Genomic DNA, 16,583 nt, shown 5'->3' on the forward strand with positions numbered 1-16,583 from the left:
GCTGATGAAGGGATATTCCAAGGGGCTTTCCGTTTTCCTATGTGTTCGTTCCGTTGTCTGTAGTTTATTGTTCTAACGTCCTGTACCCTGATATGCATGTATATACACATGTAGATGTAAGTATGTACATATATGTGTGTATACATGTATATATATTCTTTGTATTATTATATATGTATATATCTATACACACACACACACACACACATCTTATGCGATTACAATTGTTCCGCACTACCAGTATATTGAACTCTCTACACTTCCTTATATATCGAAGAAAAATGCTTTGAAGATAATCCAGTTTCTTTCGACCGGTCTCCATAGATACGCGCGTGCCTGTGTGTGTGTGATTTCCCACTCATTCTCTACGTGGCTGTTTCCCTCTTTCTGTCGTTATATACTAATGTCCACCCCGTGCACGCTTTATATCACTAAATCATTCGTCTCGACGATGGAGCTTCTACGTGGTCGCTTGCTGTACTAGAAATAGTAATCAAGTCTTCATCGAATCGCACCTCCTAGCGTCTTAAATAAACGTTATAATGTTCTCCTTAGTTCCCTGTAAATAATAATAATAATAATAATAAATCGATGGGACGGTCACTGCTGGAAGGCTTTTGATCGTAAGTCTTCTTGGTCAGGTCTATCTTTGTGCTAAACAACAACGGCAACGCGTCTCCTTCAACTTCTGTCAAAGTTTCTTTTCATGCTATCGATTTTTTCCCTCCTCTTAAAGCCATCTGACTAAATTTAATCCTGTCGTCTTTCTTCGCCACTTAAGTTTCCGCTTCTCTTATTTGTGCCCTTATTTTTAATCGCCTGAAGTGTAGCAGTCCTTGTTAGTTACTTCTGACTGGTAATAATCTCTCTTTCTACACACACACACACACACACACACAAAGGGGTGCTGAAAAATTCCTGACTTTGGGTTAAAGAAAAAAGGTAATTTTTCAGATTAACACCCTCACGATCTTCACTAGGGTTTTAGTGTCAGGGTTAGAGTTTAGGGTTAGGGTTTTAGGGTTTGGGTTAGGGAATTCTGTCCCTAACCGTAACTGTAACCCTAACCCTAAAACCCTAACCCTAACACTGTAGTGCGGGTGTTAATCTGAAAAATTACCAAAGAAAATACAGGAGGATCAGTTAATTATGATTTTATTCAGCATATTCCCCTCTCAGATTCACACACTTATTGCAGGGGTCCTTCAGGTTTTTCTAAGCCCTTTAAAAGAACTCGGACAGTAGGGCCTCCAGCCAAGCCTTTCGCGATAGCCTTAGAGCCAGGAACTTTTTAGCATCCCCTCGTGTATGTTAATTCATGCATAAATTGATATATAAATATCTGTATTGAAATTCATACTTCATACAGGTTTACGTAGATTTTGATTATAAAGTTTATTGGAAATTCTTACTAATTGTTTTGTTTGTTCTAATAAGGATTTCAAATTTTGGCACAAGGCCAGTAATTTCGGGGAGGGGGTAAGTCGATTGCAGCGACTCCAGTACTCAGCTGGTACTTATTTTATCGACCCCCGAAAGGATGAAAGGTAAAATCGACCACGGCGGAATTTGAACTCGGAACGTCAAGATGAACGAAATTCTGCATAGCATTATGCCCGGCGTGCTAACGTTCTTATTTCTTTACTGCCCACAAGGGGCTAAACATAGAGGGGACAAACAAGGACAGACAAAAGGATTAAGTCGATTATACCGACCCCAGTGCGTAACTGGTGCTTAATTTATCGACCTCGAAACGATGAAAGGCAAAGTCGCCCTGTGTTTGTTCTGATAATGCATACACACGCGCGTAGATATATAGACATATATTATTATTATTATTATTATTATTATTATTACGCACATACATATGGCTATCTACACGTCAATCTATAGTCAAATTTCACTAACAATGCATTTGGTCAACCGTGGGTTAAAATAGAAAATTAAAAATCACGCAATGGGACCGAACCCAGAACACCCACGACTGCTGATCGAATTTCTTGGAAATTACACCTTGACGTTTTTAATATACATATATGCAGTCTTTGTGTGTGTGTGTGTGCGTGTTCAAAATCCATTAGAGTGAATCATTTCTATGCTTTTATATTTTTTTAGACAACGCAATGATGTTTTTTTAATGGGTTGGAGTTTTCGTGATTTCGGGTGGATCCGAAAATTTTCACGACGTATGAAAATATTGCGATAAAAGGAATAGCGCTCAAAAGCTTTCTTACTTGTGTATGTTGTGACGTGTCTATGCACACACACACACACGTTTATTATATACATACTTGTCTGCAAATATATATATCTATATATACGTATGTGCATATTTATACATTCACATGTGTGTATGTATGTATATGCATTTGGTACGTGTGTATAATAAGTGTCCATGACACCTTTTTATTATGCCAAGTTGTCCTGTAAGTTGGGTCATTAGTTAATATATATTAAGTCTGTATGTGGTATACATTCGTTTGTGTATGTATGTGTGTGTGTACGTGCGAGAGAGAGAGAATGGGTTTGACTGTATTATCTCTTAACTTGGGTCTTTCAACGGATCTTTACAAGACCTCGTTCGTTTGTTCTTCAGTCTGATTTTATATACATCAACAACAGAAGACCCGCTGGAAATAGTAGCCACGATTTTCCCACAAAGAAAAATTAAAGGGAAACTTCTTCCGTGGTAAAAAGAAAAGGAAAAGAAAAATGCGACAGACTTGATCAGAGACTGAACTGGTGTCGTAAGTGCATTGTGTGACTTGGGTAAAAGGACGGTTAAGATCTCGGCCGGAATGTCTTTGATGATAAGTTTTCTTGATCAAGATTGACTTGGGGGCTAGTCAACAACAACAACAACAACAGCTATGAAATAGTTGATTGTTTAGTTCCTTGCATTCATCGTTCACCTTTATTATATGAAGCGTTGTAATCTTTTATGTTAAACACACTGATACATACTCCAGTATGGCCTTAGTCGTTTGTGATGGTTAAAACAAAATAACTGAAGAAAATACGTACACAAACAATATACTCTCGATTTACCGGACTAATAGAGGAGAAGGTTTGTTCATTAATGCCCTAACGTCCGTTTAATCGAAGTTACGAAGCCCGTTTTTGTTTTCTTTTGCCTTTTTTTTTTTTTTGATAAAAAAAAAAGAGAGAAACTGGCATAAATACAATATATATACGGCAGCACAAAACAATATAAAGTTATAATGACATGAACTTTTTATTTCCCTGTTGTTACACTGTATATAGTTCAAGAAGTGGCACGTCGTAATCATTATTTTTATTAATATTCGCCCTGTTAACTTCGTTAGCACACACACGTATATATGTAGAGAGAAAGAGAGAAACGTATACCAACAACCATTATTATTATATGTCTATAAGTTTTTATTACAAAGGTACTTCTCTCTCTCTATCTTTCTCTGTCCTTCACACACATTTAACCGAGGAAGAAAGAGAGAGAGAGAGAGAATGAATTAAAAACCTTTTAACCTGTCGAAAGTAAAAAGGAAGCCCTTCGCTGAACTCACACTTTCTCCATGCACACACACACACACACACACACACACACAGCACTCAAATTTGAAAGAATAAACGTGTATATTCTCATACACGCACACATTATATGTATAATGTAGACATTCAACTATTGTGATCATATTGGGACAATCTGATAAAATTATCCGTGATTGTAATAACCGAATTCGTAATATATATAACTGCCGAGAAATGAAAGTATTCGATTGATTGCCTAATTATATATATATATATATATATATATATATATATATATATATATATATACGCACACATGCATATATACATATATATATACATAGCCAAATCTCCGGGTACCTATGCAGAATTACCAAATATTATATCTTACCGTGTGTGTGTGTGTGTGCGTGTATTAATATTATGTTACGTATTTGTGTTCGATCTCGCTGTGGCCCACACTGGCTTTTATAATCACTCAGAGGTGAATTGAATTACATATCAAAAGTACCAGCAGCTAATGTGAACATCGATTCAAAATCAATACGTCTTTTTGTAACTGTAAATAAACAGCCTTGTGCCAATGTAAACAAATCGATATTATCAAATCTCACACATTGCGCTCGGCTATTAAAGAACAACTTATCACACACACACACACACACACACACATAGACCTGTGCGTGTGGTTTAAGAAGCTTGTTCTGCAACCGGTCGGTTTCGGGTTCAGTTCCACTGTTCGTCACTTTTGGCAAGTGACTTCCACTGTAGTCCCCGGTTGACCATTTCCTTGTAAATGAATTTGGTAGACGGAAAACTGTATGGAAGCCCGTCGTATATATGATATATATTGGTGCCTGTGTGTGTGTGTGTGTGTCCCCTCCCACCACTTTTCAACCGGCGTTGGTTTGTTTACGTCCTCATAAACATAGCGGTGCTTAAAAATTTTTTAAAAATGATAATAACAATCCTTTCTACTGAAGGCACAAGGCCATGAAATCTTGGGGCAGGAGACTAGTCGATTATATCGACCCCAGTGTTTCACTAATACTTAATTTATCGACCCCGAAAGGATGAAAGGTAAAGTCGACCTCGGCGGAATTTGAACTCAAAACGTAACTGCAGACAAAATATCGCTAAGCATTTTTACCCGGCGTGCTGACGATTCGGCCAGCTCGCTGCCTTAATAATAAGTCCTGCATTCTATTTGTTCATGGCGTTGCCCCAGCATGGCCACATTCAGATGACTGAAACAATTAAAAGATGAAAGACACACACACAGATATACATACATACACACAGACTCACAGACACGCATACATGACATGATTACACACATAGACAGATAATGATTAAATAAGAAGGGAAAAAGAAAACGGTGATTAATTAATTCATTACATCCGTTGCTTATTGTTTTAGCCGGTGCTAAATTAATGAGTACCATTTCTTCAGAAGGTGAACAATTTTATAAATGCTGAAGAATTTCATAGAAAGTATTTAAATATTGAGAAATGCCAATAATAATAATAATAATAATAATAGCGTAGCCATATTGTCTACTTGATAACATCAAAGGCGCACATCAGAAGCAAATAATGCTATATATTTATTATGGACGTATGTGTGTTTGTATTTATGTGTGCATGTATGTATATACATATTTTTAAGTATTGTATATAAATATATATTTAATTACTCTTTGAAACGACTGGGTAATTTTATAAGCAATATTTACTTTAGTTGTAAAATTATCTATAAAAAAGTACAATGCGACTTCGACAATATTGCGTCTTATTCCGTCTTTTCTGTTCGCGATTTGAACTCGGAATACGAATCGTATAGAAACGTACACACACACACACACACACACACACACACTCAAACGGTTTTCTAAAAAATCTTTTACTTGTTTCAGTCATTAGACTGCGGCCATGCTGGGGCACCGCCTTGAAGAATTTTAGTCGAAAGAATCGACCCCAGTACTTCGTATTGTTTGTGTGTTTGTGTGTGTGTGTGTGTATGTGTGTGTGTGTGTGTGTGTGTGTGTGTGTGTAAAGCCTGGTACTTATTCTGTTGCTTTCTTTTGCCAAACTGCTAAGTTACAGAGACGTAAACACAGCGACATCGGTTGTCAAGCGGTGGTGATAGGATAAACACATACACAAAGACACACACACACACAGGTATATATATATTAGCGTGAAAGAGAGATTTACAATATAGAATTGTGATAGGACCCTAGCATTGGGCCCTGCCGTAAGAATACTTGGGAGTTCTTCATCAATCTAAATAATACTGTTAGCCTGGTGGGCCAACAGAGGGCTTATGGTGTATTTTGCCCGGATTGATAATCCCTCACTATTAGTTAATATACGCGACGGACTTTCAGTTTCCGTCTATCAAATCCACTCAAAACGCTTTGGTCGGTTTGGGGCTCTAATAAAAGACACTCGCCCAAGGTACCACGCAATGGGATTGAACCCGGACTCGTCGTTAGGAAGCAATCTTCTTACCACACAGCCACGCCTGTTTTTTCTTTTCCTTTTTTTTTTTAATGTCAAGTTTTAATAAAAACAATTTACCATTAAATTGAAGAATTACTAGAAACTGTTTTGGTACTGTACATGTTTATATTAAACTTTAACAAGAAGGCGAGTGACTGTGACTTCGAAGTATCCGCCTGCTCGCCTTCATCGGACATGTGTGTGTGTGTTTATACGTTCGTATATCTGTGTGTGATTCTATATATGCTGCCTGGATACACAACTCAGGATTGCCCAGATGAATTTCCGAAAGCTAGCAAAAAATTCTTGCAAAGCAGCAGTGTGTGCTAGGAAATAAACCTCTCCAAAAATGAAAACTTCGGTAATAAATATTTAAAAAAAAAATACTGTGTGTATATGTGTGTGTGTGTGAGAGAGAGAGAGAGAGAGAGAGAGAGAGAGATTGAGATTGAGGAAAGGCTGTAAATCCGTTTTTATTAAACTGAAGTGATGTTTCTTGATGTTAGTTGGTAAAGGTTTTTTTTTTGCAGTTAAGAAATAAAAGTTGAAAAATTTCTCAGAAAAGAAAGAAAAAAAGAGGCGCAGGAGCGGCTGTGTGGTAAGTTAGCTTGCTTACCAACCACATGGTTCCGGGTTCAGTCCCACTGTGTGACACCTTGGGCAAATGTCTTCGGCCGACCGAAATGAGTGTGTGTGTGCCCTCACCATCGCTTGATAATCGATGCGGGTGTGTTTACGTCCCCGTAACTTAGCGTTTCGGCAAAAGAGACTAGGCTTACAAAGAATAAGTCCTGGGGTCGTTTTGTTCGACGAAAGGCGGTGCTCCAGCATGGCCGCAGTCAAATGACTGAAACAAATGAAAGAAAGAAAAAAAAAGCGGTAGAAGCGAGCAGTCCTGAAAAGTAATCAAGTGATACCGCATGGCCGAATGGTTTAGGAAGTTAGTTGGCTTTTTAGTCATGCAGGTGCTAGGTTCGGGCCCTAGTTAACGGCTTCGTGGATGTATCTTGTTTTACTTTTTTTTTCTCATTGCCTCGAGTTACGTAACCCAGTGAGAAGACTTTGTTACAGCGTAACCGAATGATTAAGAAGTTAAATTTGATTTGCTGCGAGCGAAGGCCCTGAATTCGATCTCGTGTCTCGGTATCTGCAGTGTATCTGTTTTCCCCCTCCTCGCCCATGGCTTCCAGTCAACCTGAGCCTTGTGCGTTAAGATGGATACACGGAAACTATGCGGAAGCCCGTCAGATTTGTTGCGTCTGTAATACAAAAGTCCAGTTTTGTCATAAGCTGTGCCACGCTGGTTCTACTTGAGAATTATGTTTAAGGTACACTTTCTAATTGGAATAATACTCAGTCTCTTTCATGAGAAGAGCTGGTAGATTTATTGAACGAATATCTGAGCACTCAGCAACGAAACGGGTGAGGATCCATTTATGTTCCAATATTCGTAAATACACACACACACACACACACACACACACACACACTCTCTCTCTCTCTCTCTCTCTCTCTCTCTCTCTCTCTCTCTCTCTCTCTCTCTCTCACACACACATTTAGATGGATAGATAGATTGATTGATTGATTGATTGATAAGATTACTCGATGGACAGAATGATAAACATATGCAGACGATCATCCATTGGGCGATATCCAATGCAAGATAGATCGATATCGAATGTCTAATGATTGATTGATTGACTGATTGATCCAATTTGTAACTGGATTTCACAACCTTGTTTTATCGAATCCATCAGCGATTTTTCTTTGAGGAGTGATAAATCGATAAGCGACAACTTCCGATTGATCTCTCCTTCCTATGACACAGCCCTTACCATTACCACCCCATTGTGACTTTTAGCGATCAGAGGAATATGGCCATATGATAATGGACGTCACAATACGAAACGACATATTGTCGATGCGAAAGGATATGAAGATCTGTGTCGCCTTACGCATTGATACGAAGAGCTTGGTGATACGAAGAGTTGTTGTTGGCACTCCGTCGCTTACGACGTCGAGGGTTCCACTTGATCCGATCAACGGAACAGCCTGCTCGTGAAATTAACGTGCAAGTGGCTGAGCACTCCACAGACACGTGTACCCTTAACGTAGTTCTCAGAGATATTCAGCATGACACAGTGTGACAAGGCTGACCCTTTGAATTACAGGCACAACAGAAACAGGAAGAAAGAGTGAGAGAAAGTTGTGGTGAAAGAGTACAGCAGGGTTCGCCACCATCCCCTGCCGAAGCCTCGTGGAGCTTTTAGGTGTTTTCGCTCAATAAACACTCACAACGTCCGGCCTGGGAATCGAAACCGCGATCCTATGACCGCGAGTCCGCTGCCCTAACCACTGGGCCATTGCGCCTCCACAGTGATACGAAGCGACATGAAGTTATACAGTGTGGCACGAAGTGCTTCCACACTGTGGATTAACCATACGAAGTAACGCATGATCACAATGATAACAATTAGGATGTCACTCTAGTTCTTCTGTCGAACTTTGGCCGGAGATGGAAGGACATTTATACAACTCTCACGAGGAATCGCGGCCAGTTGGTACCGTTTTCGGCAGCATAATCCACGATATTTGCGATTGTTGCCCATGTTATCTCTGCGTAGTAAAGTTATTGGTTGTTGCTGTGTAATCCGAAATGAGTCCTGAACGAGTAGGCCTGTGGTCAAAGACGTTCCAACCAAAACACTGTTAAGCCAGTCGGGTATAACTCGAAGGAGATATGGCTATTGTTTTCAGCAGATACAAAGACGGATGAACGCCTTAATATGAAGTGTAGTTTGAAACTGATACGAAGATATGAAACAATGTTATGAGAGGTGATAGGAAAATGTACTCCCTGTGAGGCTGTTAGGATATGAGTTGAGGAAGATTTGGCTGTTATTTCTAGCGGGACGAATGATCAATTAGAAACTTCCTCGTTAATAATGCGAGGTGTTGCTAACAAACGCCGTTATACGAACGAATTATGGTTTGAGACTCTACATCGTGGTATGATGTGATACATAGTTATTTTGTTTCTTATTCTCTCTTGATTCTGGGTTCAAATTCCGCCTCGGATTTCGGACAGTCAGCTAAAATATCAAAATGCTTAGCAGTATTTCGTCGGCTTTGCCTTTCATCCTTTTGAGGTCGATAAAGTAAGTACCAGCGAAGCACTGGGGGGGGGGGGGTGCGATATAATCGATTAGTCCTCTCCCCCAATATTTCAGGCCTTGTGCCTTTAGCAGAAAGAATTATTATTGCAGCAAGCTGGTAGAATTGTTAGCGCGCCGAACAAAAATGCTTTGTAGCTTTTTCGTCCGCCATTACATTCTGAGTTCAAATTCCGCCGAGGTCGACTTTGCCTTTCATCCTTTCGGGGCCGCGACTAGCCCCCTCCCCAAATATTTAAAGCTCTGTGCCTTAGGTAGATAGAAAGGATTATAATTATTTTTTAATTCTGTGTTCAAATTCCGCCACGGATTTGTACTCAGAAATAAGTAAAGAACGACGTTTACCTTTCATTATTCTGGTAAAGTCGCTGAACAATAAACACTGAGTACTCATCAAAAATTGGAGAGTTTTGTCGTCTGATTGAATTGACGACCTTATTATTTCCCATTCGTACGGTCTTCTTCGTAAGTTAAAAATCGATTAAGGGATGACACATTCTGAAAATTGGTCGAGCATCAGTTAAAACAAACAAAAAAAAAAAAAATAAAAAAGAAAGGCCTTGCGGTATATAGTTACGGCTCTTTATGTTCCGAGTTCAAAACAAGTCAGAATCGATAAAACAAGTACCAGTGATTACCCGAGGCATTACATTTTTTTTTTATTTCCCTCGTCTTAATAAAATGGCAGCAATGATAGGAAGGAAGAAATTGGTTGTATTCTAATGATTTCCACGTTCAAATCCTGCCCGGGGGAGCTCTTTCATATTGTAACCCTTTGGGTGGGAAGGAGTCGATATTCTAAGTACCAGCTAAGTACTACTAGAAGTCGATTTTATCGACTGGAATATCTATCTATCTATCTATCTATCTATCTTATCTGTCTGTCTGCATCACTTTCTCCCTTTCTCTCTCTCTTTCTGTATGTGTGTGTGTGTGTGTGTGTGTCTCGCTCTCTCTCTCTCTCTCTCACTTTCTCTTTGTGTATGTATATGTACACATGCTTATCTTCGCTTTTATCTCTCTCTTTCTTCCTATCTCAACATCTCTTTCTAATCTACCTGCATCTTTTTCTATACATTTACATGTCTGTCTCTCTTTCTCTCTCTCTCTCTCTACCTACCTATCTATCTGAATGTGTGTGTGCGTGTTTAGTCTTCACAGCTTCTCTCTGTCACCTCCCTCTCTCCTCCCTCTTTGTCACCCTCTCAAATAAGTCTCCCCCTCTATTTTTCAAATGTCTACTCTGTCTCCTCTCTTCTCTCACCACCCCCACTACGCCATTCCGCCACTTGTCACCCTCCCTCGCTATGACTAACTTATACCATTTCTTTCTTTCCTTTCTTTCATTTTACCGTCTCCACCCCCCACTTCTATTTAATAAATATATTTGGTTAACCCACTCACCGCCTCCATCGTAACAATAGTTTCTCCCCACTCCCCATCACTGCTAACATCATCATCACCCCCACCCCACCGCCATTCATAGTCTTTCCGCTCCCACCGTCACCACCACCGTCATCATTTATACAACTTTGTCTGACGCATGCACACATGCATACACACACACACACACACACACTTTTGATGGGATGGTTGGTTTTTTTTTCATCAGCCAATCCAGTTGTCCCAAGACCGGGTAGAGTTGAAGAACTCTTTTGAAAGAGACGGAAAGAACGTGAAGAGATTGAGTAAGAGGGGAAGGACGGGAGAGAAAGAGTGACAGAGTGTGTGTGAGAGAGGGAGAGTAAGTGCGAGGGGGGGAAAGCTAGAGAGTGAATGAGTGAAGGAGAGAAAGAGAGAGAGAAAAAGAGAAGAGAAGAAAGAAAGAGCGCAGAAAACAACTGAACAGACAGCAGACTCTGTGGAATCGGTAACAACAGTGTGTGGTGATTGAACAACAGTAAATACACACACAAACTTGTACACTCGCTCATATATATACATAATTCCATATATCTTTCTATCTATTTATCTATCACGCTATATATATATATATATATATATATATATATATATATATATATATACAACTAACACAATATTCGGAAGAATTGAAAGAAAGAAATGAAAATTTATGAAAGAAAAGTAACTGTTAATGCATAAAAGCCACAACTTCCTTCTAGTCTGCTGTTAAAAGAAAAACACGGAAACAAAACATAATAATATCTAAGCAACAATATCTTCGCTTATCAGTGGAGATTTATAAATAATATCGCCAGCCGAAGTAACATGTTGGATGGAACCGGCGTCCACGACTCTGTTATTATGTTGATTACATTAAGTAGCTTATAAAGAAAGTATTGTGTGTTTTGTCATCACTAGGATTATGATGACGATGGTGATGAAGATGATTACAATGATGAAGTTGACAAAGTCAGTGTTGTTGGATGTTACGATTATTCGAGTTACGGAATTTTAATACGTTCTAAAAGAGGTAAACCATTTTCATACGTCTGCACACAAACACACGCATACAAGTGAACTTATCCAAGTGAACATTTGTGTTTGTCTGTCTATCTATTTATCTATCTATCTATCTATCGATCTATCACTATTTCTCTGTCTATCTATCTATGTATCTATCTGTCTGTCTGTCTAGCTGTGTCTCTCTTCGTTTCAGTCAGCATAAATTCTTTTCCTGTATCCGAAATGTGTGTGTATGCGGAACTTTTACAAGGAAAAAGTTGACACTGGCTTCGAAGTTACTGTCAACTTTTTTTCCCTTGTAAAAGTTGAATAAACGTGTACAGTACTAAAAAGATTTGAGTAAGAATTAATTTTAATAAGTGATTTTTTTCATAATATAACTCGACATAAAAGAAAAAAATTATATATACATACCTAGATACATATACACATATATACACACATACAGATATATGTAATTACACGTATAGAATGTATTTGCGGATACATATGTCTGTGTGTGTGTGTGCGTTTCCCAAGTTATCGAACAGGAAAAATCAAAGAAAAGAAGAATTTCACACACACACATACCTCTACTTTTATTGAGAATTTATAGAGAACTTTCTCCTTCAATGCAACAATCTGGGTGTGTGTGTGTGTATGTGTGTATATATATATATATATATAATTATTACAATTAAAAGGGTAAAGGTTTATCAATTTATTAATTTATTAATAAATCAACAATTAATAATTTTTACCAAGCCCTTCGGTATGTAAACACCATTATCGGTGGAGAACTTATTTAAACGTTCTTATACATTTATAAACATAATTAAGGGATCAGCAAACATTTGCTTCACCACATACCGAAGTTCAGAAATAGCAGCTAAAAAAGCTGAGACTCAAGTAATGCTATCTGTTGGAGTCTCAGCTTTTTTAGCTGCTATTTCTGAACTTCGGTATGTGGTGAAGCAAATGTTTGCTGATCCCTTAATTATGTTTATAAATGTGTGTGTATATATGTATATATATATATATATATATATATATATATAGATATATATATATATAGATATCTTTAGAGAGGGAGAGAGTTATAGTGACGCAGACAGGGCAAATAGAACTCAAAATATGGATATATGTATATTTTTATTAATATTTTAGCAGAAGTAACAGGCTGACTCGAGGTTTGGGAGTTTCGTGCATTACACACACACGCGCATACACATTTCTTTAACATGAACAGTAGTGACACTGGCTTCGAAGTTTCGGCCAACTAAGTCGTCATTGGACTGGCCGAAAACTTCGAAGTTACTGTCAGTACCATTCATGTTATAAAATAATTCTGTACTCTACCAAATGTATTGAATAATACTTCAGTTTAATGTAAAAGTGTTTTTATGATAACTTAAACACACACACACATACATGTCTACATTATCAAGCTATCTATCTATCTATCTAGCTAGCTATATATTTTTCTATTTATCTGTTGGTCTACCCTATCTATCTATCTGTCTGTCTATTTATCTATCTAGCTAGCTAGCTGGCTAGCTATATATTTTTCTATTTATCTGTTGGTCTATCCTATCTATCTATCTGTCTGTCTATTTATCTATCTGCCTATCTATCTATTTAATATCTATCTATCCAACACAAGCATAGCGAAGCTAACCAGCGAACAAACTGCAACACACACACACACACACACACACCGATATGCATTGCATGCTCCAACGTTCAGCGAAAAGTGTGCAGTAAACTTGATAACTTTTTGATAAACTTAAAACACATCTTTTACGTCAATTGATATTTTCATCTCGTGTATATTCGTTTTGTTTCATTTGATACGTTATGTTTAAACGGTTTTCAAAACATCAATATAATAATATACATACATCAATTTAATCTAGTTATCTTAATAGCTATTGATTGAAGGAACGGAAGAAAAAACTGTTTTTTCTCCATCTCTTTCTGTGTGCGAGTGTGTGTGTACATACATACATCATACATACATACCTATGTACGTACGTATGTATACACACACACACACACACATACACACACGTAAATATATACATATATACGAATTAAAATATATAGTTACGCATATATCTACGCACACACATGCATGTATTTGTATATATGTAATATATATATCTATGCATATATATGTGTGTATATGTATTGCATGCATATATATGTAGCTATACACTTGTATATGAATGTTATATATATATTTATATATACATATATGTGTGTATACCTACAATATACATATATATATATATTGTAGCTATTGTATGTGTCCTTATATATTGCATATATATGTGAAAGTTTGTATATGCATATATGTTTATATGTATTAAATGCGTATATGTAAACTATGTATGAGTGTGTGTGCGTATATATATAATATACATATACAGACGCGTAAGTATATATATGTATTTGTGTACACACATACATACATATATAATATATGCGTGTGTGTGCACGTATTATAGTAAATACATGTTCGTACATATGTATATATGCATAAATATATATATGTCTGTTTAAGCGCGTGTGTATCCTATATGTATACATGTGTATATACATTTATATATATATATATATATACATCTATATACATCTATATATAGCTGCATATACGTACAATATAGTTATGCATGTATATGAATGTATATATATATATGTGTGAGTCTTTCGATATATATATCAATAGTTATACTGTATCGGGCTATGTATGAGTTTTGTGTGTGTGTGTGTGTGTGTGTGTGTGTGTGTATCCGTATGGTTATATGTATATGTATGTACATATGGAGAAGTGTGTATGCGTATATTTGTATACGTATGTATGTACGCATAATAAATAGTAATGTGTGTATAATCATATCTGTGTGTATAATCATATCTTAGATATGTTTAAATGCATGCATGAACATTCACGTATTCGCGCATGTTTATACATCTATACACCTTTCTTTATCTTATATATATTTATTTGAATAGCTTACCTCTTCATTCTCTCTCTTTCTGTCTTCCTATCCATCTATCTATCCTTTTGTATGTCTCTTTGTAATCTATATATGTGTGTGCATTTAACTAGATCTATGCGAGTGTGTGTGTGTGTATGCATGTGTATAGACCTCTATTGATCTTTTCATAGCGATCTAGTACTTTCTTTCTATCAATGTTATAGTGTTGCGTATTCATTACATAATCTCTCAACTTATCATTTCTTAATAAAACTGAACACAACGTCATATCGAGTCTTGCCCAGGCCCATCGAGTGCCGGTTTCGAGTCGTAGTTTCACGACGTTTTAGTTTTACTTTTAAGGTCATTAAATATTTCATGTCTTGCTTCAGAGAAAGGCTTCGATCAATGCCTTTTTCACAAGGCTTCGGTAACTGGCAGCGATGTACAAACAAGTTATTCATTTTATTGTGCCGTTGCTGAAGGCAAGAAAATCGTGTCTTCTCTTAACGTTCGCTATTAATCGAAACTAACTTCCGGTGTTTTCGGATCAGATCCGGCTTTAAACCAGGTTTGATTCCCAGGTATTTGCTATTTGATTCTTTTGGAGCTTCGGCAATTTTTCGGTATCAGTAGACGACGTCATTCACTCACGCACCGTGCCCTCGTGACATAGATTTTAAGAGGCTAAGGTGAGTAAGAGGGTGAATGACGTCGCCTATTAATACCGAAAGATTGCTCATTTCTTTGTTTTTGTAATCTCTGAGGTGTTCATTACTATTTATTACTTGTTTCAGTCATTGGACTGCAGCCATGCTGGAGTACTGCTTTAAATAGGCTTCGTCGAACGAATAGACCCAGTATTACCTTTCTTTATTTAAAGCGTACTTATTTCATCTGCCTGTTTTGGTGAATCGCTAAGTTACAGGGACGTAAACAAACCAACAAGCGGTGGGATTGACACACGTACACACACGCATACGAACACACACACACACAACCACACACATTTATATAATGTACACGATGGGCTTCCACATAGTTTCCGTCAACCAAAAAAGTTCACTCGCTCAGTATTGGACGGGACGGGGCTGTAGTAGAAGATACTTACCCAAGGTGCCAAGCGCAAGGGATTGATCTTGAAACCAGGTGGTTGCGAAGCGAGTTTCTTAACCGACACAAACATGCCTGGGCCTTCGATAGCAGCGTCTCTTTTTCTTTCTTTCTTTCTTTTTTTTTTTCTAATAAAAATCAATAAAGGTTCATCAACACTTGTATGTGTATACAAATGGCGAGCTGGCAGAGACGTTAGCGCGCCGGGCGAAATACTTTGCAGTATTTCTTCTGTCTTTATGTTCTGAGTTCAAATTCCGCTGAAGTCGACTTTGCCTTTCGATAAATTAAGTACCAGATGTGTACTGGGATCGATCTAATCGACTAGCCCCTCCCCCAAAATATCAGGCCTTGTGTCTAGAATAGAAAAGAACATTTGTATGTGTATGTTTGTAGCCTGATGGGATGTGATATGCAGAAATGATTGATTATCGATTGCAAGAACCGAAAAAGCCATCAAGGATGTTCGAACTCGATGAGGGACCCTCGGCACAGTCTCTCAACCTGATAGAATAGCAACTTAAAATCTTGCTCAAATGGAAATGACACTTTAAATCTGGGGTTCTCAACGAAAGTTCGTCTGCCCCTCGGGGGACCATAGAAGATTTTGTTGCTAAAATTTATCTCCAATAGATTGATTATACTTCTTCCATACACCAAACATTTCATGTTTTTATACAGTTCCTAATTAATATTTAATCATAAAAATGTCATAGAATGACTATGAGGCCCCACCCGTGTAAGATAGGAATCCAAGGTGTCCGTCGATAAAAGAAAAAGGGTGAGAATCGCTGCATTAAATAGTGTAGTTTGTTTTCCTATAAACGTGGAATGGTCATCAGTCATATATGTCTTAGCTATATATGACAGATGAAGCCGCTTATTGTGACCAA

The 16,583-nt window shown here is 37.6% G+C and overlaps 1 protein-coding gene across 2 annotated transcripts in view; it reads left to right on the plus strand.

Annotated features, from left to right (window-relative positions):
• The window catches only part of LOC106872611 (protein dachsous), a 685,945-nt gene that overhangs the window by 19,382 nt on the left and 649,980 nt on the right, over positions 1–16,583 (plus strand). Inside the window, exon 1 of one of the 2 annotated variants that reach the window (XM_089355783.1) lies at positions 10,957–11,621. The exons of the other annotated variant lie outside the window; for it this stretch is intronic. The gene's annotated coding sequence lies outside the window, so the exon portion shown is untranslated. Of the gene's footprint in view, positions 1–10,956; positions 11,622–16,583 lie in introns of those variants that run through there. 2 annotated transcript variants of the gene reach the window in all.

Source organism: Octopus bimaculoides, chromosome 7 (genome assembly GCF_046866305.1).
Source record: "Octopus bimaculoides isolate indiv1 chromosome 7, ASM4686630v1, whole genome shotgun sequence".
Taxonomy (NCBI): Eukaryota; Metazoa; Mollusca; class Cephalopoda; order Octopoda; family Octopodidae; genus Octopus; species Octopus bimaculoides.